This window comes from Cimex lectularius, unplaced genomic scaffold (assembly GCF_000648675.2).
Source record: "Cimex lectularius strain Harlan isolate CLEC.00 unplaced genomic scaffold, Clec_2.1 scaffold32, whole genome shotgun sequence".
In the NCBI taxonomy this organism is placed as follows: Eukaryota; Metazoa; Arthropoda; class Insecta; order Hemiptera; family Cimicidae; genus Cimex; species Cimex lectularius.
The window spans coordinates 2,995,685-3,021,756 of NW_019392689.1; the positions used below are offsets into that span (position 1 = coordinate 2,995,685).

At 33.2% G+C, this 26,072-nt stretch overlaps 1 protein-coding gene across 1 annotated transcript in view; it reads right to left on the minus strand.

Annotated features, from left to right (window-relative positions):
* The window catches only part of LOC106671982 (gamma-1-syntrophin), a 98,362-nt gene that overhangs the window by 34,962 nt on the left and 37,328 nt on the right, over positions 1–26,072 (minus strand). The gene's annotated exons all lie outside the window — the stretch shown is intronic.

Sequence of the window (26,072 nt, forward strand, 5' to 3'; positions counted from 1 at the left end):
ATAATATTCAAAGAGATTACAACCATTATGTTTTATTCATAAAAACTAGAGTCAATCCTAACGAATCTCCGATAGAATTTGTTAACAGAATTCAAGAATTAGGAAACCTAGTTAATATTTGACTAAAGTAAGACGGACTGAATTCAGATATCATGAAATAATTAATGACTAGGATAGATAAAGTAATTATATTTCACACTTTTAAATGATTACCTTCCCTATTAAGTAACCACATTATAATATTTAATCTAGAAACAATAGATGAAATTAGAAGCATAATATATAACAAATGTTCTTTTATTATCCAATATCAACTACAAGAAGTCAAGTGAATTCAATAGAAATCCAAACCATTATAGTAGCCCTACGTATTTTAATAAACAATATTCTTATGTACCACATACACCATTCAGCAAATTTCAAAGTTATTAACGACAACAATAACACATTAACATTAACAGAACATTTGAAGATAAACCTACTTGCCAATACTTTAGATGATCGGGTGATCCCAACGACCCAAGTTATCAAATTTAATAAAAACAGATCCGTGCATAAACATGATGCGCAGGACACAGTTTCTACATGTCTGATTTACGAGCTCCCTACGATATGACTCATTGTGAGAAAAAAGAAAGGAATCATGCTGTTAAAGACTGACTGACAAAATTAGAAAACACGACCTTGACACACACAGAAAAAATTCACTATTTTGTATTACTAGGCAAGAAATCGAAAGGAAGCCCCCACGAATATCACTTAAATTCTGTGAACCAATCATTATCATGGTCATATGCCATTGACGGACAAGGACTGAAATGGTTAATAGATAGTTATCTTCTGATAACTACATACCTACAGTAGTACCCAAAGATACAATTTTATCAAATGACCTCTTCATGATTTCAACCCTACCGGGAAAAGGAACGGAGAAAAATCCTGCAATATGAGTTTGTACGAAACTTTTCACGAGCACGTAAAAGCGAAATTTCACCTCTTTCCTTTCTCGACAAATATGACGTTTTGCTAGGATAGCCCGCAACCCATTACATTAACGTATTAACAAAACGCACAGCATTCACACGAGCGAAGAAGACATAGTGATGTCCTCGAAATGTCAATGCGCGTTGACTTGAGTAAAGTAAGGAAAGTCATACGCTCATTAATTAAAACGGAATTGATTTATGATGCTTCCACTCCGGATAGTTTTAAACAAAAATCTGTGAGTAGAACCATCATTTACAAAAAGTGAACACGTGTTATGTTTTTGTTGAGGGTCTCTGTAGGTGTAGATTCATGCAACTAGCAGAAGATTAGTCGCAAGCAAGATCCTACCCTAAGAAGCCGCTGGCCAGGCATGGCTGTTGATCAACAATCCGAAGCTAGGGTAGTTAGGGTACTACTTTTAATTGTCAACCGTTTGAATTTGAAGAAAAGAAAAATATTTCCTATTCTCTCATTGGTAGTGAATAAAGTACCTTTTTATACAAGCTGAAATTGAACGTAATCTGTCCATAGAAAATCATTCTAGTCGAACAGATAGATTTGGTAAAATGGCTTCATGATTGTTCATTGGGTTCCAACAGCGCCCATATTGCCAGAAAATGAGAAGACAAAACCGACCATCCTGGTCTTTCTGTTTTCGCCACTATTCTTGAGGGAATGTTTTGTTTTCTAATAATGTATCATTAAAGTAAGTTAAATGTAACTCCTTTGTGATCAAATTCTATTATAATTCCTGTAAATAGTCAAAACACCTGAGACACGTATTGTCATTTAAGGAATTCATGGTTTCTTTCTTTTAACTTACTGTTTTATTTATTATTATTAATTTATTCACTGTGAATCAAAAAAATGGCCACCTTAATATATTTAATTATTTCCTAGACATTCCTCCATTGGTTATCTTAGAACAATATTTGGTCCGTTTTAAACAGTTAAAAGTCAATAAAATACAGATAAAATCTCCCATTTGAGTATACGATTGAACTTTGTAAATTCAAATGTTTTGAATCCCTTCTTTGTTTGTTTTTCTTAAATCTTCTTTCTAACATACCGGTGTTTTGATGGTTTTAAGCTGTGCGATTGTTATGTTTCAAATTTGTTTGAGTGATCGTTTTAAGTGATAAAGATTCGGCGAGAATTATAGCATTAATTAATCAACGACTTCAACAAGTTAGAAATGTTAATGTCGAGCAAGAAGGCTGCCGCAGCTCCAGAAGCTCTTCCAATTAATTTCCGCAAAAAATCACATCAATTCGTCTGAGCAAGACTGTACTAAAATCTTTGAGTTTTAGAATCTTTGTAGTTTTGTTTGACCGAGAGAAGGTTTCGCGAAGAACAGGAGAGCGATTTATCCGCACAACATTTTTACACCGGTGAAGCTATGAAGGTGGTGGTGATACGGTTTGGGGGTATTCTATGCTAAGTCGCACAAACTTGATCTACATCGGGGTTAGTTGCGCGATACATTGAAGATGTGTTACAGAAGAAGTTGTTCCTTAAACGTCGCTAATTGGCGACTCACATTAGGTTCGTAGTTAACTATTTAGAACGGGCTTCAATACAATTTTTGGATTGGCCAGCATGTAATCCCGACTTAAACCCTATCGAAAATCTTTGGGACGAGTAGTCTAAGAGGGGAAAAACTCACGCAGCGTTGCCAGAATATTTGCAGGAATTAAGAATGGAACAGTTGGAAGAGCACTACATTCAAAACCTTATAGAATTGATGACACGTCAAATGCAAGCGGTGATCAACACAAGATGAAGAAATACTCCGTACTGAATGAAATTTTCTTTATTATTTCCATAGCAACATTTTTGATAAAATTGTTTTTTACTTAGTTTAATTTTTTATTTTTCTTTAAAAATATCCAATAAAAACAAAAATAAAAATGATAACGATTGCAAGTATTTACTCAAAACAAAATAATACCAATAATAAAATATAAAAAAAGATGGTGGCCACTCTTTTGGCTTCTATGCTGTCGCTGTAAACATTCCTACGGACTTATTACTAGAAGGGACGTGAAAAATGGGTCACAGTCGAAAAATAATTTCCGTTCAGTTCATTCTTCTCAAAGGCATCCGACGTGTTTGATCAATATGTTCTGTAAGTTGTATATTCCGCGAAAACATTTTGTTCAAAAGATAGATTAACTTTAAAATAAAATTATAAAGTTGGTGAACGCAGTTTTCAACAGCTTAAGCCGTTGTGTGTACTGAAGTATAACGAAACTGCTACTTCCAGTCGATGTAAACTACTCAAAAATGAATAGGGATATTGCCATTATTTTTAGTCTTTACTTTCCCTTGCATATTTATTTTATTTTTATTACACATTGCGTTAAAATGCATTTCAACTTATTATGTGTTTACTGAAGCAAAATTTCATTAAGGGATTTTGAAAAATAACAAAATAAAAGGTTTTAATTCTATAATTTTGTTTATTCGACATAATTTTTTTTGTGTAACAATAGTACGGTTAGCTAAAACCTCTGTGCACCTGGTAGGCATACTTTTGATTAGGTTGTCCCTAATTTCATAAGCAATTTCACTCCATAGATGTCGCAACTATGTACTTAATTGTTGTAGGTCAACTATCTGCGGATGATGATCGAAAAGCCTTCTTTGCAACGAGACATGTGCTCAATGGAATTGAGGTCTGGAGACAATGGGGGACATGTGCCTCTATTGTCATCCAGAAATCGAAAATCCCTGCCAATGAATGAATGCATATTTTTATATTCGTGAACTAGATTTACGTTTTGTTTGAATACGTCATAAGACCCTGGTTTAAGGGATGCATTCCTCGATCATTTTTTTGACACGGACAGCAGTGAGATTGCCTTCAACAATACGGAGTCCAGTTCGTCCTTTAGTGTAAATCCCAGCCCAGTCCATTACAGCACATCCTCAAACTGCATTAAAGGGAGCACAAACTGGGGCATTGTACGCATCCCCTGTTCTCGGTAGACACTTCGGCGCCTTCTATCACTATACAGACAGAAATGCGACTCATCAGTAAACATAACGACATTCCAATTGGTGATCTCTTCTAGGCGCTGCAGCAAATCCTCCTGAGTTACTGGTGGCGGGCTGTTGCTGTCGGTTTTCTCAAAGGGTTTGATTACGCATCGTTTGTGTTGATAAATGCGTTGCCAAACACCTTGTACTTCATTTAAAAGATTCGTTTAGAATCTGGCGGGCACTATTGAAAAGGTTCCTTCTTGCAGCAATGACAACATTTCTGTCTTCCCTTATCGTCGTAATGCGTTGAAATCCTCTACCAGGCCTCCTATTTTCAATTCCATTATTTCGGAATCGGGATAAAGCCCGGGAGACCACGCTCTGAGAAACGCTAACTGCCACTTGCATCCACATGTCGGTGACCTCGATGATATTCTCACATAAATATAGCTAACTTCTGGTTCAAGGTAATGTGTGTCCATGGTTACAAAGAATACAACTGGAATAAAATGGAGAAAAAATGAGAAAAGGTGTTTGTTTACAAAATGAGTAATCTTCATGTTTACTCTTTTTAATAATTAACATTTGTTTGTTTTTGTTTGTATTTTCTGTTTTTTTACCAACTAACAAGAATATATCGGTTAATTAAATTAAAATTTATAGAATAAGAATAAAATCCAAATATCCCTATTCATTTTCAAACAATTTATTTTGGAGCATAGTCATTTTTTTGTTTCATGTCTAACAAACAAAAAGTGCCTTTATAGTTTTTAGTGCACCTAAAATATAAGGCTAAAAACAAGTAATTAGTTTTTAGTACATGATGTAAACAACAACAACCTGGACATAAATATTATAATTTATCGCACTTGCAGACGGTTTATAACAAATAGACTCCTTATTTTGTAATTATTTAGGCGGTGTCACTTATGAAAGGCTTTTCAGTTCGCCTTGTTTGAAAGAATATTTTTGGGGCGACGTTTGACTCCATGGATCGTTTGCGAAGAGAAGGAAGAGATAAACGAATATTCCATGCGATGAATTGAAAAATTGCCCAGAGCATAATTGTCTACGGGGCGGCTTCCATTGAGCTGAAAGGTCTGCTCTATAGGGGAAAAAATCCTGCTTTCCCTCAGAGCTTTTCATTAATTCCGTACTGCCCACGACCGGATAAATGATTCCTCCAGGTTTCCAGTTTTAAAATGGCAAATACAAACGCTACTCTTGGCAAAACTGTTTTTCGTTCATGTTATTTTTATATGGAATACGTCGCGGGTGAGTCGGTCTTTGTGTTGGAAGGATTTACGTAACTCCCACAATTCAAAACAAAAGTGAAAATCAATTAAAGAATAAAGAATATTTTATTAAAAATATGATCATAACATTAATTATTATATGATTTTATTACTTTTTTTAAAATGAAAAATGTTCCAACTGTAACCCAAGGTGACGTAAAGTCATAAATCAAAATTTTCATTCCATAGATGGATCGCGTCAAACCGCTGTAGCCAGTTCGTTTAACCTCGAACCAGTACACTTTGTTGCTTTTTATATAATTTCTGTATTACTTACAGTTATTACTTAAAAAGAGAAAAATTTTCTTGGTCTTGTAAAGAGGTTATTTGTTTTAGATTTTTTTTATCGTTTATAGTTTACATTAAGAAAGTTTTTCAATCTCAATATTATTTTAAGAGTGCACAAAAATTAGATTATGGGATTTTTTAATTTTATTTGTGTGCTATTTTAAGTTAGTTTTTAAATAAATTTAAAGTTATTTGTCTATATGTTTTATAATGTTCTTTTAATAGGAACTTTTGGATGTAATATTTAATTATTTTATTTAACGTTTGTTCAATTTTTTTATGATACATGTATGTATTCTGAGATTAGTCTTTTAAAGGGGCTTTGTTCAAAATCCAAAATATGCGGATTTTTTAAATTGGATGTGTGTTTTGAGCAATTTATATGTTGAAAAAGAGCGGTTATTTTTTTACATTTTAAATCATAGCTGTTTTTTAACCGGTTATTCATATTTTTTACCTATAAATATTTTATCATTATGTTTTCTTCTTTTTTTTTATTTAATGGTTTTTCCTTTATATTTTCTGGCAGTGGAGAGGATAATGAACTTTATTTGTCCGCGATGTATTTCGGAGTGATCTTCCCCTCACGGGCTTTTGGAAGTTTACAACTTTTGTTGGAATGGAAAAGAAAAAAAAGATTATTGAGTTCATTATCCTTGCTATTTCCAGAATATATTTTATCACATTCATCAGAATTAATTGAGTAAATTACGTTATATTTTAATTATCTTTCTATTATCTTTATCTCAAAGTTTGAAAGGTTCGGCCATATCGCTTATCTAACATGTCGCCTATCTTTGTACCTTTTAAGTGAAGTCCAAACTACGCTAATAGATATATATTCGCTATTCTGTTGGAGAATTTAATCGCTGACATTTTTAGTAGGGGTCTTTTGGTCTTTTGGATTATGGATAAAAATGTACAAACGGTGAATTTTTTGTGCCCCTTCCAATCCTAACTTTAAAAGATCACGAAATCACTAAAAGTCTGGTTTTGGTCTCATTCGACGCTGAAATAAATGCACTATGAATGTTGTTTCTAGTTGTTTGATGATAGTAGCAGCGGTTTACTAATTATTTTACAAATAAGGTCATACAACTTTTTTTCTAACCCTAGTTCTGTACTGAAGGCTCTCCGAACAGGTTTACCTTTTTTACTTAAAGTTCAATTCCCTACAAGATCTTGAATTTTTGGCCTATGATTTTTTATATATACACCACACACACATACGTGTATATATATATATATAAGGCTTCTCTGTGCGTGTTTACATTTTCCTTAAACCGATGTTTTGCGTCCGGAATAGGAATAAATATAATATGCATATTTATANAATTCCCTACAAGATCTTGAATTTTTGGCCTATGATTTTTTATATATACACCACACACACATACGTGTATATATATATATATATATATATATATATATATATGAATCAAGGAAAATCTCCCACATTTACCGCGTCCCCCTACCTGCGTACCACCACGCGTACCATTTACCGTACGTACTTACGAAATACTTGGTTCAAAATTTATATTTACATCTCTATTTTATTTTTTTACAATCAACGTATGTTTTGTAATATTTTCAGGCCCTGAATATGACCCGAATGAAAATCGCCTAGGTAAACTCGTCCTGTCTCTATGGTGCCTCAAAGCCAACTGAATTGTCAAAAGGGAATAGTATAGTAGATATTATCATTATTTGATCTATAATTTATTATAATCATTGATTTTAATATTTATTTAATATTCTTTGTTAAAAACTTAAATCTATATTTAATTTATATTTTGTTTAGAAATAACTTATATGTAAATACTGTTCCTGTTTACAAAAGTGTTAAAATGTGATGGTAGATTAGATGTTGCTTTATACTGGATTAAAATTTGAGTTGAGATTTGTCACCATTGTTGATAGCATTTGTTTCATACACCTTGTTATAATTTTGAATTGACATGTTTAAAAACAACATGAATGTTATTGTACTCCAAAAGTCGATGTATCCATATTAGAAGCTTGTCATACATTGGCTCGGCTCGCTCTTTACGGAGAGCGTGTAGGAATGCCGCCAGATTTCAGAAATGTTCTCGGGCACAGTAGCGAGCTTCTGTTTTTCTTTCAGTGCCTTATTCCCCTTTTTGGAGCACGTGGTTATTTGTAATTGTATATATATTTTTTTATGGGTTGTTGTTGTTTTTTTGGGTGCATGCATTTATTAGTGTGAGTGGTGAGGGGCTGATGGTGAAATATAGTGTTACCATCGCCCCTCCAACAGTGTTTGTATCTAGGGTCGATAGCGGAATATTTATAAAAGTACTCCATCGACCCTAATTTAGATTCAATTATTGATATTGATAACAACTATATTATCTTATCTTGATAATATTGTTTTATTTTTTGTTTATTTCTTATTTATTTTAAAAGCATAAAACCTCTAAGGGTCCTAGTGCCTTAAAACTTCCACGAATGCAGCCTCCCCATTGCGCGAACCAGAGGGGCCAGGGCTACAGAGAGGAAGAAGCCCAGAGGAAAGAGTAATATAAACAGCGTGATGTTATCGCTGATCTCATGTTGTTTCGGCTCTCTTGAAAGGATGTGCATGGGCTGTGAACATCCACATCCCTCAAGAGCCAGGGTATTTTTTTCACCCATGTGCAAAGCGCACATAATTTAGAAATAAATATTCAAAAGATGTAGAGGAGATGATATGATTTTAACAAAAAATTTAGTGTCAAGAAACTGTCACCTGTACGTTAGTGGCAATTCTCCAGCTTCAACCAGTAGGGTTCGGTTGGGCATGATCGAAAGGCTCCTGTAGCCAATCATAAAAAAGTGTTTTGAGTTGGGCTTAAACGATTGAGCTTACTTTCTAATGCTGAACCATATGAATTGCATCCATAATCGATTCTAGATCGTATTATACTTTTATATAATCTTAAAAGGCTCGCACAGTCAGTTACCCATGAAGTTGAACTTACAGTCTTTAGCAAATTCATATTTTGAAGGCAATTTGCAAGCCTTTTAAGGGAAGCCATCCAATTTTGAGTCCTATCAATAGTGAGACAGAGATATTGAGCAGTGTCAGCAAGGCAAAAAAGACAGTTACTGTTTTCAACATCGAAATTTTAAAGCCATTTTCCAATAACCACTTAATTACATCATCTAATGCATTTTGCATATAGTTTTGAAGGATATCAATATTTCTACTGGTGCAAAATAAAACTATGTCGTCATCATACAACATTACATTAACTGAGAAATTGACACATTCTAAGACTTTATTAATAGCAACTCAAAACAACATAGCACTTAATACACAACCTTGCGCCAACCCGTTTTCTTGGGCAAACTTGCCTGAGAGAGTACCACCGCACATGACTCTAAAACCTCTGTTTTTCAAGAAGTTTTCTATAAATTTCATAATATTCCCAGTAATACCGAAACTTAAAAGGGTACCTAAAATTAGCCTTCTCCAGGTACAATCAAATGCATTCTCCAAGTCAAGAAACACTGCAAGCACCTTTTCCTTTTTATTGAAAGATTCGCAAATAGCATTCTCTAACTTGGTGAGATTTTTCCTGCTACTTCTCCCCCGTCTAAATCCACCTTGCCAAGCTGGTACAGACCATGGTACTCTGTTAGAAATAATTTTTTCTACCAGCCTTACATGGACCATGTAAGAGATATTAAGCGATAACTGGTCACCTCTGTGATGTTTACCTTTTTTTTAGAATAGGAATAGCGATGACCGTAATTCTGATCCCGGGCTCGAATCCAGCGGCCCTGCATTCGTACCCATGGGCTTTTTTTCAAAAACACCGGCACCATAAAAGCTTATATGACCTCTGCTGTTGCGAACCATTCTAAAAACACGGTCAAAGGGCAAACACAGACTGGCTAATATCGTTATTCTTATTCTGTTCTATAGATTGTTATTAAAATGTATTCTTTATCTTGACTCACTCTATTCCACAGTTGGAGACAACCAGAAACACAATTTTATAAAAGTAGTCTTTATTTTTAAAACACGTATCGATTTTGGTGTGCTGCCCCCGGGCCCGAATTTTTAATAATGAAATCCAACTCACCCGACAGCTCATTCATTTATCTTGCATTTAACCTTTAATTCTTTGGTATAAAATGTGTCATTTAGAATGTAATAATAATAAATACTTTTTTCATTCTATTCTATTATATTCTACTAATAATATTCGTATTTTTTTAATTTTAGTATAATATGATTATTGTGATGGTATTTAGATTATTATGCAATTACAGATTTCCAACGTGTAAATTATCTAAAGAAATTTATTATTGCATACGGAACATACATTGCCATTTGTAATAAGTACTATCTAAAAGCAAGGATGTTATCCTTGCTTGAATTGAAAAATTGTGTTTCTTACCATAAGCGTTAATAGTAACTAAGTAAAAGTACAAAGTTGAAATCCTGTAGATTCAATTCTACAGAATCAAAATTATATGGTCTTTCTAAAGTTCATGTACAATGTTGTCCTTATCGTCAGCAGAGTTGGTGCTTTTCATTTTGCCCTTTCCAAATTATTATCGAAAACAAGAAATAATTATGGCTCACATAAAAACTAAAACGTTTGAGTTTGGAAATAATTTACCTTATTAAGTTTAGAAAATAATATAATCATGACTTCCTTTGAAGAGAATTCGTTGTTCACGAGTATATCACCGAGTCGTTTGACGTTTAGAAATAAAATATTTAAAAAAGTAAAACAAAACTTTGATAAATATTTAAGATTTTTGTAATTAGTTACTAAAAACGAGCATAACCAAAACCAATGTTTTTTACAAACGAAAATTAAAAACACAATTAAAACCATAATTATTTCTTTTAAATTAATCCGTTTCATTAATAAACTGACTTAAAATAGTATAATAATAATATAAATTAATAAAAATTATAAAGTATGAGCACGAATTGCACAAACATTGCTAAAAATAAAAATAAATAAAAACTGACTTCCATATCAAAAAATAATAAATATATATTTCCTCCATATGCGTGGTAAAGCTGAAAGATAGACATAGTAACATATACAGAGGTTTGATTCAGATAAGTATCCGATCTAATGAAAACCATAGTCGTAAGCGTTAGCAAAAAGTAGTAACCATAGGAGAAAATTGTACCAAATCCTTTATGATTTCATCCAGGCGTCGAGTCCGAATACTCCCAAGTTTTCAACGGAACGTACGTTCCACGCCTTCTGTGCTCTATTTGTATACAGTCTTGTTTTATCGGGCAATAACGTCCAGGGTCGAAAGCCTCGGAGAATTTACTCCGACAAATGTCAAGCCGAGTTGAACGGCCTTAAACGCTACGTGATTCGAATTACTAGACCGATGTTGCCGGTGTCAATGAATGGAACCGTTTCAACTTCTCGCCTTGACATAAAAAAAGTAAAAAAAGACAACAGTAACAACAACTTAACGTTAAGTCGATCCTAATCCCCAAGTCGACCAATTAAACGTCTTCTTACTTACTCTTACAACCCAATCGCAATAGTTTACAATTATTTAATCTAATGTTCTTATCATGCTAACTATTTAAAAATCATACTTTTTTCATCTAATCATTTCAATTTCATCATCATCTATTTTGCTCGTCTAAAAACAAACATGACCAAATTTTATTTTTGTTGACTTTTCAACCTTCATATAACATTTTGGCCTATTTTTGTTTTGCTACTTAAGATAGATAACTCTTGGTTAGTTCTAATTTTAAATTTTCGCATAATTTACAATAAAATACCAATCAATAAATGTGAATATTTATGTAGATTTAAAAAAATATACCAATTTTACGGCCCACCATTATTAATAGAAGGACGTGACTGACTGTTGTTGGCATATCAATTGCTATATTAGCATGATAATGCATAAGCATGATGCGCAATGAATTACCTTTTATAATTCCAAGCCGCAATTTTTCTCTGACGCCCTAAACACGATATTGAGTCTGCATAACTGTACGTAACAAACTTTAATCACAATTTGACATGTATCAATAAATTTGAATCGACTCCATCATGATTACAATTTTACAACTCGACCAAAGAAAAATTGTATTTTGTATACAATTTCAAGACTAACCGATTGTGAAGATAAGAAGTGATTGATTGTCAATGGCATGACAATTGCCATCACGATATGAATGGTGTAAGATGGGTGTGGCTTATTAGCTCTTGTAATTCCAGGTCCGTAAATTCTTGCTGTACGCCATTTGCCTGACACTCATAAGCCACACCCCAACTTGCGTATTAAGTTCAAGTTAAGTACATTTATATTCCAAGTTCAATATCATTAATGAAAGTATCTCTCACCTAATTTAATGAAAACCTCTATTTTTATTTTTTATTGCTCACTTGGATAATGGAGGGCAAATACGGGGGAAGCATTCCATTGGAAGAAGGTGCAGCTTTTGGTTGACGAATCGAGGCTGTGGTTTGAACACTCGTCTCAAGAAGTTTTGAGGGCTGCGAGCAACGATGAAGAGGTAAATTGTGAGATTTCCACTTGAAGTCTGCGGGGTGATAAACCTATTGTTTGATAGTTACCTATCTGGCTTCGAGAGGAGAAGGCAAATTAAGAAGAAGAGAGCGCAATATCCAGTGTAATGAACCTTCTTCTCTCAAGTGAATTGTACGTTTAGGCGATACAATATTGTTTAAGTCTTTGTTTGTCTAAAGGTGTATTTTTACCAGGCCTTCAGCAATCTTTATTTTTGTATGGCGGTGTGAAATGGCACAGAAAGGTACTTTCTACTCCCGCGCACGGTCAGAAAACTTCTATTTTTCAATAACGTTCAATTCAATTCTGGTGTTATTAATTTAATTGCACTTAAGTTTAGAGAGGGTTTTTTAAATTTTAATTAAAGTAGAGTGGGCTATGAAATTTGACCGGAACAAATACGGTGGGATCTGGGTTTATAATGAATCTGTATTTATAAACACAGTTCACGGCAAAAATTGATTCAATAATATAAAATAATAGTGAAAAGTTTTATATTTAAAAGATGACACATATACCAAGATCATTAAATAATATTCGGCTAGCTATCGTGGAATATCCCTTTCAACAGAATATTTAAATTTAATTAATAAAATATTAACAAAAACAATTTACAATTTTGAAATGTATGACTTCAAGTGTAATGAAGTAAAATATTGAAATTATATTATAGTACCAGATAACACCAGATCAGTGAATTCATATTATTCTATACAAAAATATATTCAATTGTTAAAGTGAACACAGTCTTTTTACAATTTTTCGCAGTAACCAAACATAGGTACTAAGGATAACTAGTTACTATGGACTACTGTACATTATATATATTAGGCAGATCTATATATTAGTCAGATTCAATACCGAATATATTGCATTTTTAGAGAAGCTCGGGTGATGGAAAGGGACAGATTATTATGCCAATGTATTCGCAGCAAGATTCCACCTGCTGTAGCAACAGTTACGTCAAGATCTAGAATACATCAACCTCTTCGCTACAAATAAGGCTAGATTAATTTTTATATTAAGAACAGAAATGATAAACTTTAATTATTAACCCTGGAGAAAAATTATAGATAATTGCCTTTGTTCGCCAAGTAACGACAATGTGAATGAAACTGTAATGCGTTTTCTGGACGAATGTCCTGTCCTGGCAGAATTTTGTTTAATTAATTACACCGGAGATCTTTGACACTTGATCAGTGATTAGCCATTTTAAATGGAGAAAATTGGGGTGTGTTTAGGGGTGTGTTTCCTTGCTTATAACTCCATGCCCACTAAATTCTAGTACGAAGGTATTAGGAAATATGAACGCTTTCGATTGAATGAATTCGACGAGACCTGCAGCCAGGTTATATAAGGCCAGTATCAAAAGGTTTCTCCGGGCGGAACGTTGAAAAAGGAACTCCGGCGTTTCATGAGATTTTGGCCTACCTCGCGTGATATTGACCGCAAAGGCCGACAGCCGGGTTGGAATAGTTTCTTTTTTAATGGACATTTGAATAAAGCTTTTCATCGTCCAAGTCGCAAAAAAATTGGAAAACTTTTCACTATTAGTCCATTATAATACTTCATTTATAGCTATATATGATCGATAGAACTGCAATCAGTTATTGTGAGTCATGAAAGGGGATCAATTTTATCGGATCGGATTATAAATCGCACAGGTAAATATCCAAAGTGATAAATATAAACACGACTCATTTCAAGGCATTGCTGATTCGTAGAAAATATATATTTTTTAAAATATAACGGATAAGAAAGGTGAAAAATGTGGTCATATTTGTAAGTATTACTACCTCAAGGAAGAAATGTATTTCATTTGGGTTGATTTATATTTGACGAGTGGCTCAAAATTGTCTAGAGCATAGTAAGTTATTAGCGAGAATGGAAAAGGTTCTTTGGGGGAGTGAATGTGACTATAATTTTATGCCTATATCGGGTGTTGTGTTAATGTTTATTGGAATGAATGTAATTTATTAGCGTGATCGAGAACTATGGGGAGTGAATGAGATCATACATCTACAGTTGAAGTGAAGTACACACACCACCACATATATATCTATATATATCTATATATATATNTATATATATATACACACATATAAACATATAACCTTAGTTTTCATATAAAAGCAGAGAGGTCAGAACAGATATATAGACGTTCCAACGTATGGAGATAGAAAAATTCGCGTGAAAGACCAGGAAAACAAGTACAAACACGCACTTTCAACATACCTCCATGAGGGAAAACAAATAATACAGATTTTAAATTTTACATTTTTTAATTCATTACGGGGTTCACCGTACAAGTCGATCCAAGGATTCTGAACTATAATTCGATTTATTACTTATCTTATTTAAAACTTTCAGATTATATATATATGTACTAAACAATCTCTCTTGGACATTATCTCTTCTCGACGAGTATCCAAGTTTGTGTAACCTTTTAGAAAGGTTGTAGGTTTTACTTTTTAATCCCCCTCTCTCCTCCTGAATCTCATCAATTTAACACTCCTTTTATCATCATTTGTTCACACACTCCCTACTATGTTAAATTGTGAGATTTCCTCTTCTGGTCTGCAAAGTGATAAATCTATTATTTGGTAGTTACGTATCATGTTGGTCTGCCTATTCTCCCTGATCTTTATTGGTTCAACGACCTCGTACTAAAACTTTACTCCACAAAATTCACGTAAGCACTGAGAATGGCGAAATGACGAAATGCTTTTGAAGCAAGAAAAATCAACAAGAATAGGCAAACTTAAACTAAAGGGTATCTATCAAATAATACTTGCTATTAACTAATTCCTTATTTCCCAATCCTCTTTTCTCTCTCTAAGTCCAACCACACCTTTGTTTTCCGTAAGAAGATTTTACATAACGCTTACATGAGCTGTTTGCTATCTATCCCATTTTAATGATGTATTAAATAGCCAAAACAGGAATAATATTTAATATTTAATGGAATATATAATTTCCTTACCAGGAGGCAATTAATGTGTTTAAAATTTGCGTTAGCTTTCTGTGATAAATATAGTAATGTACATATTTATATAGTTTATATATAGTTAAACTGTAAATAAATTTTGAACTTTTAAAAAAATTAGAAGAAAAAAATAGAGTATTTTAATCAATAACTTTTGATATAACAATCTTGTAGTGATGTAATGTTTTGAAGTATATTTAATCTGAAAATTAATGGAACTCCATAAAGATAATTATAGAAGATACTTCATTAATTTGTAGACAACCCTACGAGTTTAGTTTACGACGTTATATATGATGTTGCTGGTGTAAATTTTCAAGCAATTATCATGAGATTTCCTAATTATTATCGTTCAAAGCAAGCCGCAATGGACGTGACTATTGCCTGGATTTATTTATAATTAACAGCAATGGCTCCTTTCTCACAGCAATGAATAAGACGATGAACCATCTAAAGGAAGGTTAGCCCGTGTAAAACCTTTCGTAATTTATTCAATGGAGAAACGATCGATATTCCCATTATTATTTTTCACTTTTCTCTTAAGGCAAAGTTTCAGTAAAGGAATTTACATATCTGGCGTAATCTTTACATTTTAACGTCAATTTGTGGCCTAAGAAGTTTGAAGATCAAATTACAAAAATGAGGGTAACATAATAAAATTAACAATTGTATGTTGCAATAATAAAAATTAATTCTTACAATACAATCAAGAATTTATTGTATTTAAACTCACTCTCTCTCTCTCTCTCTCTCTCTCCCTCCCTCTATTGTTTCGTTCACTTTCCCTTCTCTCTTTAAGCTAATAATATTTAAAATGGCCTACTTTGTATCTTTGTATCAAAGGTGAATTCTTCAAAGATGGCTTTGTTTAATTATTTGGCCGCAAATAAGTATTTTACAAACATGCGATCAGAGGTCAAAACATTTGATGGTTTGTTGCCGGTGAAACCTAGCAAAGACTTATTAAGACTTACTAAGCAAAAGCGGCCTTTAATAGGCGGTCAAGTATAAATGCGGTCATGTACTACTACTACTACTACTACTACTACTACTACTACTAATTAGTACTAACTACAGAGAATAAGCTTAAATTAACAGTCGAAATATTTGCCGATAATTCTGATTGCTATAGCGGCTGGCTAAGAGGTGACTTTATTTAACCGTAAGTATGGTATGCCAAAGGGGGGGTCACGGGTGGCAAACTTTAGCGATCCAAACAATTAACAATTACTGACCGTCGGGAAGTCAATTACTTAACGTTCACGTCTGGGGACTGAAAAACAACAGCCGATCGGGCTTGCAGAGTTCATTATTGCCATTGTGGAAATCCAGCAATTAAACTGGTGTCCAACCATCGTTAATTGCCACACCCCTGGCTCGTAATGAAGTTTAAGTCAGAGTTCACTGACTTTATTTAATGTAAATATTTTTACATTACTTTAATAATTGTCTGTCTTTCCACCAGAATAAAATGGATAACTTGGATTAAACATAACTTTTAAAAGACGTAAGTCACATTTGCCAATATTAACGAAAAAACTTTGGAATATAACCTCCAAGTTCAAAACATGTGTATTAAAAAAATTTGCTTTCCGAAGTACCCATTTTGAGGAGATGACAAATGAGTTTCTTTTAGTACTGATCTTAGTAGACAAAAGTAACTTACAAGCCTTCATGCCGTCTATAATGAGAAAGGAAAGTTTTCAAGCCAAGCACACAATTAGCGATATCCTGAGCTACTTTACATCTTTCGATTGCCGCGTCCAGCACTAAATATTCCGTGAAAACCACCCCACGGAAAGTATCGGACGCCTGAAAAGTCGCCTGCAGTGTATTTTTCACACTGAACTAACAGCCACCCGGCTCTTCCAATCAATGATATGTTTGTTAAAGTATAGCCGGTCGGGTAAGTTTTAAGTCCATTTGGCAGCGAGGATGGCCTGAATTCGATATATGGACAAGCTTTGTAAATGGAAAAGTTTTTCCAGCAGGATCTATTGGCGAGAAAAGATGAATTTGATTTAATGTAATTATTAATAATCAAACTAGATTGTATTCCGGCTATGATTATTTCATTATTAGCAATTCACAAATATTTATTTATAAATCTCTTTATCTATTTATTTATAAATTTTGAAACTGCAAAAACAAGTAACTCATTAGAAGTAATAAAAAGAAAACAACCGCAAAATAATAAGTTGATTTTTTTTGTTTATTTCCTTTCAACTTCAACATACGTATTTTGTTATGGATAACACTCTTATAATTGATATAATTTTTGAGACTTTTACCCTTAACTAGACAATAAATGGACAACTACGTATAATAGCACAGATATAAGCACTAATACTGTTCGAAGTCTTGCAACAGTCGAGCTTGAAATCTACTGTTGGTTTGGACTGACTGGTTTTGAACTTACGGGCCTCTTCTACTGAAGGCAGCCTATCTGTAAACTTTTGGAAGCTTTTTCTTTTAAATTCCTCCATTGTTTCCATGTTTAATTCTTGAGACTTGCTTATTCCAAACGAACGAGGGGGTATCGACCGCTATCCTTAGTACCTTGTCTTGTAAGGCCTGCAATCTTTTTACCTTTGAAGTAACGGCAGCTCCCCCAACTGGCCAGCCGTTTGTTAGTACAGGCCTTATGACAATTTTCCGTAGCATCAGTGTGCAGCCTACATATAATGCGCTTTTTCTATTGATCAACGGATACAAGGCTCCGAGGCGCTGGTAGGCTTCCGATAGCTTCTTGTTCTTAAATATTGCTTCCATGTTAGATGCAATCTCAAATGTTGGATCGAAGCTACCACCGGACCTTAGTCTACCCTCTTCTCTTTGACGATAATTCTTGATGGGTCTTCTACCTTTCTAAGGGTGAATATTTTCGCGTCTCTTTTTGCCGGGTTGATATTCAATTTCCTTTTATCGTAGATTTCCACTATTGTGTTTTGCTGTCTCTTGTAATACTTGTAATAATATCTGCTGTATATATATTAAAAAGGGTAGACAGGAAACCTGCGGCTCTCCAGCCAGTATCTGGTGCTGTCCAAAAGTCATCCGCCCCACTCGAATACTGAACACTCTAAAGAGTTCAAGATCTCTTCTAAGTAAAAGGGTAAGACCCAGAGTTTTTAGTCTGTACTTTAGAGCTGTGTGCCACAATTTATCGTAAGCTTGAGAGAGATCGAGGAAAAAGGCCAGTGCATGTATTTTTTTAACTCTTCTACTGTGATCTCTGTAATTAATTTTAATTAATCTTAAATTAAAATTAAAAATATGTTTTAAGATTAATTAAAAATTAATAAACGGAAATGTTGGCACTGTTTTATTTTCTTAAATAATTCTTTAAATATTTTCTCTAAGGTTGGTAACAGACTGTTTAACCTGATATGTGTATTCGGATTACTACTGCTTTCTTCCACAGACTTGGAAAACGCCCTGCCCCTTAGGAAGCATTGTATGTGGCAGTGGGCTGTAGGATGGAATTTTTAGACATTTTGTTTACATTTATACTGATTATCAGAATATGTCCTGAAGATTTATTGTTTTTTAATGTTTTGTTATTATTGCTATTTCGGTGGGGGTGAGGAAATTTACGTGCTTCTTTACCGTTAGTCTTGTAGCATTTACTTTTACAGTTATTTTCCGGTCGAATTCGTGAACTGCTAACTCTGTTTGGAAGCATTTTTCCATTTTTCTCCGAGTAATTCACTCTTTTCTTCAGTTATCGCGCTGGGACTTGTCTGTCTCCATCGCTGGAATGTGATCAGCTTTGTTTAAAATCTTCTTGGTCACCTTCCACATATTGGAATCTCCAGGATCAATGTCATTTAGATACTTCCGATACTGTTCATATCTGTACTCGTCCAATGCTTTTTTAACTTGTTAGGTTTGCATATTTAGTTCTCTCTTGATCCATGGTTCTATATTTCTCCGATATAACTTTTTCATTTTGTGCATGTTCCCTATTGGTTTTAATATCCGTTCCGGAGGTTGTAGGTAGTTACAATTGTTTCTTTGTTTCTTTATTATCTTGGTTGAATTCTTAACCGCATCTATAATAGTTTCTTGTAGAATTCCACTTTCATCGATCTCTTCTGATATTCTAATTGTCAGTATTTACAGCGAGGATGTTAGAATTTCACCAAATTCCTTCCACTCTATTCTATCTCTGATTAAGTTCCTCTGTGTAGTGTCTCTTTTAACTGGTACGTTGAACGATAATATCCTAAGAAGACGATCTGAGTCGAGCTCATGTAGAAACTCTTAGCATGATGGTACATTTCTTATGTTTTCAATATAGCGATATCGAATACATCCAATTATACATTTCTTCGGTACGGAATGTATGTGGTCTCTTCGGGAGCGTATATTATTAGTTTGTGTCTGTCTGCGATGCCGAGTAGGTTTTTCCCATCGATTTTTTTTGGAATTCCATGCCGTGGTCTTACTGTTTATCAACGACAATAATTGAACTAATACTATCATCTGCTGAGTTTTGTTAGGTGGTTGGTATGCTGCCGTAAATGAAATAATTTATTTTGATTGAGACCGCCTCTATGTTTTTTAAACAATACGCCGGCGAACTTTAGTGAGTTAGTCCTCTTTTAATAAGAATTACCACTCCTTCAGACGATTTCTCTGATTTTCCATCGCGTTTATATAAGTTACGTTTGTTGACTAATCGAGAGTATTTTTAAAAAAACTTTATTAGTTAAACACGACTTACAATTTGAGAAGCACCTTTCCTGTTCTTCAGATATGAATAATCTGATTTGTCTTTACAAGTGTACTGTGAATAATGAACAGGGAAGGGTCTTTTGCTTACAATACATTCTCCGAATCTGTACAGACGCAACATCATCTGACGCTGAACTAAGGGTTTTTTGTAGGTGTAACTCCTCCATCCCCAAATGAAGCTCCCGGGGGTGGCTGATTGATGGGGGTTGCAATGGCCAAGAGTTGTCTCCGTGTGCGATACCATGTGAAGACTCCATAAGATGAGGCTATCATATGGCCAATAAACAGTCGACTGGCATGGTCCATATGCTCATGGACGTTGAAATGTAGGAAGTCCTGATGATTGGCGAAACGCGGTTGAGTTTCAGCTCCTCTAATCCCAATTTTTTTAAAGTTAATTGAGAATTTTGGCTGTTGATTCTTGCTCAATTCGAGATTAACGTTACTAATAATTTTTGGATGCCCAGAAGTTTTGGAAGAGTGGTACAATTCTCTGTTCTTGCAGACCGCTTTCCTGCCGTTGATGTTCAGTAAAAATACTCCTTTTAGTCGTTTTACTGTAGTCCCATCCTGACGGCTTATACTAATAGGTTCTTCATTAGGAAATACAGCCAAATACTGGTTGAGCTCAGGTATCCAAGTCATGTGATTGTCGGTTACTACGAGTTCTGTGTATGTACACATGGATGGATCACCAAAAAGAAGTATGGCCTTGTCGCACAAGTTGTCCTAATGGTTGAATTGTTCGTTTGAACATAGATACAATTTAGTTTGTTTACAATTATTATTTAAACTTATATCTATTTTATGAATATGCGTCTTGGGTTTAAGAAAATAGTTAACATCTTTAAAATAGATCCTACACCATTAAATAAACCTCTTTTTATTTTAGCATTATTCTGATTTTCTATAAAAACGATTTCTAACTTTTGTGCAATTACATTTTTAGTATGATTAATTAATTTTAAAGGATTTACAATATGTCTTGTTTTACTACTGTTATCAGTTATATAATCTACATTTTTACTATTTAACAAAATATTATTACAGCATACAATCTTAGATACATGGTTATAAAATTCTTCTAAATAATCTAATTGATTTAACAACTGTCGTAAACTAAAATAATGAATAAAAGTATGTTCTGAAATTTCCAACTTTGCCAATCCAAGGTTGACATGAATTATGCCAATGCCGTTTGTATTATCAACTTACAAACATAATAACAAACTAAGTTGATTCCTCTGGTTGTGGTCCAGAAGAGAAGATTGAAGAACCTGTTATCATCATTAGAGTCTTTATTAACTAGGCTTTTATCGCTATATAGAATACTGTACTTAGATACATATCATCAATATAATTTAATTGAAGTAAATTTTTATCAATCATAAAATAATGTACAAATGTGTGTTCTGACTTTTGCATTCTAGCTTCCCATAGTTTGATTAGTATTATCCCAGGATTGGTTGTTATGATTTTAATATCAATCCCATTCAAGAGTCCAAACGATTGGAAGTACCTGGGACATCAGGATTGTAAGTCTGGTTTCGTGGTCTTTTAATATTTGAAATGTGTATTTTATCCTGAGTGTTTTTGTGTGTAGGAAGGACATAGATTTTTGTATGTTTGTGATAAGAGGTGTTAGAGAAGATACAATGTTTTGTGCTTCTTCTACTTTTAATATAAATTGTGTCAGTGTTTTCGGATTGCCATCGAAGTTAGGGATGGCATCCAAGATGAATTTTAATTCGGCAAAATTGACCATTTCAACAAGTTTTATATAATTATATTAAAATTATAATTATAAGTTAATGAAGTTATACCAATACCCAAAACGCTTAAAATTAAAAACAATCAAATTTGTCATAAAATACAATAATTTCCTACTCACAAACTAAATTTTATCATGCTCATCAGGTCCGATGCAGCAAATTCACCGTTGACACGACTGGTTTCTTATATTCCCTTGAAAACCTTTGCGATGTCCTATGTTTGTTAAACAATACGCCGGCGAACTGTGGTGAGTTAGTCCTCTTTTAATAAGAATTACCACTCCTTCAGACGATTTCACTGATTTTCTATCGCGTTTATATAAGTTACGTGTCTTGACTAATCGAGAGTGTTTTAAAAAAAATTTATTAGTTAAACACAACTTACAATTTAAGAAGAACCTTTCCTGTTCACGAATATGATTAATCTGATTTGTCGAATGGTTTATTTCTTTGATTTAATCCCGTTTGCGTTCCAGTTTAATATTTCGCAGTTGGCCGTTTTTAACAAATGATCACCCATGAATATTATAGTTATTATAATCATTTTTAATAATATTAACCTTTGTTTTAATTCATTATTAAAATTTCAGATTGTAACAGGAATTATTTTCTTAATTAAGTTTGTAACTGGCTGTATTATTGGCTGTATATAATATTTGATATTTCATTACTGAACGAAGTGGTAATAGCCCGTTGTTGTTGATTTTTCCAATGTTTGTATTGTTAGCGTCACTGCTTGTTGTTTCGTTAGAAAGGTTATAAAATAAATATATTTTCCTGTTTTTATTGAACTGTAACTTGATGTATTTATGTCAGTTCATTCTGTTACTATTAATAGCATGTTCTTTTCCAACTTGTTTTAGTAAATTTTCTGTTCCTCTCCTCATCTTCTCCAGATATGATTTATAATATTTACATCCGTGTTCTTTTCCACAGTTTGCACACTTCGGTTTTTCACGTTTTTTATCACTATGTTCATTGTATAAATGTTGTTAGGAACATTTGGTTCTAATTTGCTGTAGTTTTTGAAGTGGCCGTACACATTTTGATTTGTTTCTATTTGCCTATTCTATTTAGCCTTCTATTTAGCATACATTAGTAGTGAAACCAGACAAACGGCAAAGGTAAGTACATTAACAAGAATTAACTGTTTAATTAAACATCTGCTCTATTTGTAAGTATCGACACAATTTGCAGAACGCGGTGTTTAACATGATGCCTCTAAAGGAAAGTTGAACTTTAATTGTCTGAATTGTTTTCATGTGAAGGCCAGAATTTGAGACGAGCAAAATTTCATCCCCCGACAGTTTGCATAGACAAACAAGAGCTAGTAGTGAATACTACGTCCAGCCGAGAGTTTCCATAAGGCGAAAATTACCAAATTACCATGTTTAGGCGGGCCCTTTGTTCGGGAACTTTACCCAGAACTTTAATGAGGTTGAATTTTTCTTTCAAAGTTTGCCTAACGGATTTTGAAAGAATGGTAGAACGCTTGGAAGGTCTGGCAAAAAATAGGTGTCCGTTGTTTCGTATTGTTTTTCTGTAGTCCATTACCTAACGTTTGACCTGGGAAAATCACAGGTAAAGGTTTTTTTAAAGGAAAAGCCCTGTTTCCTCTCACAGAACCTAATACGGCTCGGAGCCATCCTCAACGCTCATTTCCCCCCTTCTAAGAAACAATCCTGTAAGCGCAAGACTGTTTAGAAGGACTAAATTGTTTCAACCATATAAAAAACGAAGAAATTACAATCGTTACAATCGTGGGAACAGCAGTACAAAAAACCCCATGAAGACGAACAAAACCGTTACCTGTCAGTTTCTTACAAGCATATGAAAGTTTAATTAGGCGATAATTACTATTACTACATTTTTTTGACATACTGCTAATACGTAAGAAATATTGATTGTAACTTTCTTTTAACATCTTTACATCTCAAGGTACCTTTGGCCAATAATATGAAACTTATATACTTTATACGTACTTTTGTTTTGCCAACAAATTTGCGATTTCGTTTAATGAAATAAGCTAATTTAGGTGTAATTCTTGGATGTCAGTTAATTATAAAAAGAGCTGATCGATTTGCCCACGCGTTCATTCAGCATTGATTCTTAGTTCAATTAAGAGTTCTTAAAAATAATTGGCAACTTCAGTCACAATAAGATTATCGTAACAATTAGTATAATAGGATGGTTAGGGTTACCGTTTTCAGAAGAACAAACGTATTATTAAGTTAACGAATAGGCTTTTATAATGTTATTGGCCGATTTTTCAATAGTATGGTTCAAAATATACTGAATCATCGTGAATTTTTCTGCGTTTATAAGTACTAGGGGAAACAGAGATCTAGGAAATGTAGTTTCAGCAATGTGCCCGTTATATTAAAAGTGAACGTTAGATAATAAGCCTTCGTCTATCCTTCCACATTGATAATCTCAAAATTTATGAACTAAAACTTGTGCAACATTTTCGGTAGGTTGTCTTCAAAAAAATATCTGTAATCCAAACTTCAATAGTTTCTTGTTCCTTATTTCCAGAAATTCTTATTGCACACCATACATAACCTTAGTTTTGTGTATCTAGTTTGGTTATAGTTAATTTAATTTTGAGTAATTTTCGTTCACACATGGTAGAAATTGTTGATGAAAAATGTATTATCTCAGCGCCTTGTGTCAAAGTGGATAAGGAGTATGGTTAATTATGAAATCAAAATGAAGTTTTGAAAAGCCGAAATTCATCAAGTGTTTTTAAACTCTGTTATTTTAATATTTAAAAAGTGATATCTCATTTTAAAATGTAGATATACACCTAAAATTATATTTGATTCTTACACATTACTAATTATAAATGATTAATTTTAAAAACATTCAGAAACTTTAAAATGTAGGTCATTTTCAAATTAATAACAAAAATACAATCGAAGGCCCTGTTTCAACAAATACACCAATTATACATTAGCAGGACTCTTTTAATGTTATATGTCAATTACGGTCAGATTAGTAGGATAGTGGATAATTTGAATAAATTCAATTGATTCCTAAACCTTTTGCTTTTAAAGAACGATTAGACAAATCATGGGAAAAAACTGAACGATCGGAAACACGGAATACCCTGTTTTAGATGTGATGCTGAGTGAATTCGTGCTTAACTGGCACTGGGTCACTGAAATGAGGGTGAATTCCTCCCTGGCGAGAGCGCGTTTCAGCAGTTCATCAATCCGCGAGAGAAAACGGATCCAATAAGTGACCCCGTGCCGGTTTAGCATAAACCCTGTTTTGTCAATTACTCGACTAAGATTATTAAACCTAAATTGGCTTGATATTTGACTAATTATCAAAACAAAACCCAAATTATAATCTTAAAATAATGAAGGTTGAGGAGGATTTGAAATAGAGTTATTTCAATTCGTAAGAAAAAGTGGATTTACGTTGGACTCGTTTATGATTACCTAATGTTGTATAATATTGTACGTTTCCTATATTCTAAATAAATTTCGAAATGTAAACCTTTATAAAATATTTTTTCAAAGACACAAATAAACTACTATCTAGCTAATTGTGATTTTAGACTATTTGTTTAACAAGTTGTACTTGGCGTACAATGAGAAACTTCCACAGCATTGGGGTAATAGAGCCAAGGAAAAGCTAATTTAGTAATTATTATTAATATTATATTTATTAATAATAACTAAAACATTTTTGGCATGTAGTTTTTATAATTTATAAAAAGTTTTAAAATATTTATTAACGTATTAATATTGATTCTGAATAAAATCTGAATAACCCCAACATTATCGAGTTTTTCTCTCAAACCTGCTACCTTATAAATTCGCATGCATTTTTGCTATGTTTAAAAAAATATGGATTGATTATTGAACAATATTCTTCCAACATTTGTTCATAGTGAAAATGAATGAAATTGAAATACTGCCTAATGTGAGTAAACTTCAAAATTAAACTTCAAAAAAAAAATAATATAAGTTTTTTGATTCATAATCAAAAGTTTAATTTGTTTGTTCTTGTATAGTAATGAAAATTTTAAAAAAAATTTAAATTTTACCTGACTATTCTGAAATATTAATCTTATCAATAAACTAACAAAAGTTTGATTAGTAGGATATAATTTTCAACAGAATTATTCGATATTAAAAGATTTTTCCAGCCTCGGAAAAAGTGGTTATAAAAATTATATAAATTTAATCTTATTACATACAAATATAAATACAAGAAATTATTTTAGAAAATCATTAAAAACTATGCTATTCTGATTTTTTACTATAAAACATAACTATCAATCCCATTGTGTGGATTGTTCGATTCCCTTATCTTTCGAGTCTACGAGATAAGTGCTCCCAAATAGCCTTTGAGAAATGCAACTTTCTTTATCTTTATTTGCAAGGGTTAAGCCCTTTGTTAGTGAAAGCAAAGGATTTTAAGCAAGCCTTTGTCAAGAGGCAACAAAGTCCAAGAAGTAAAAAT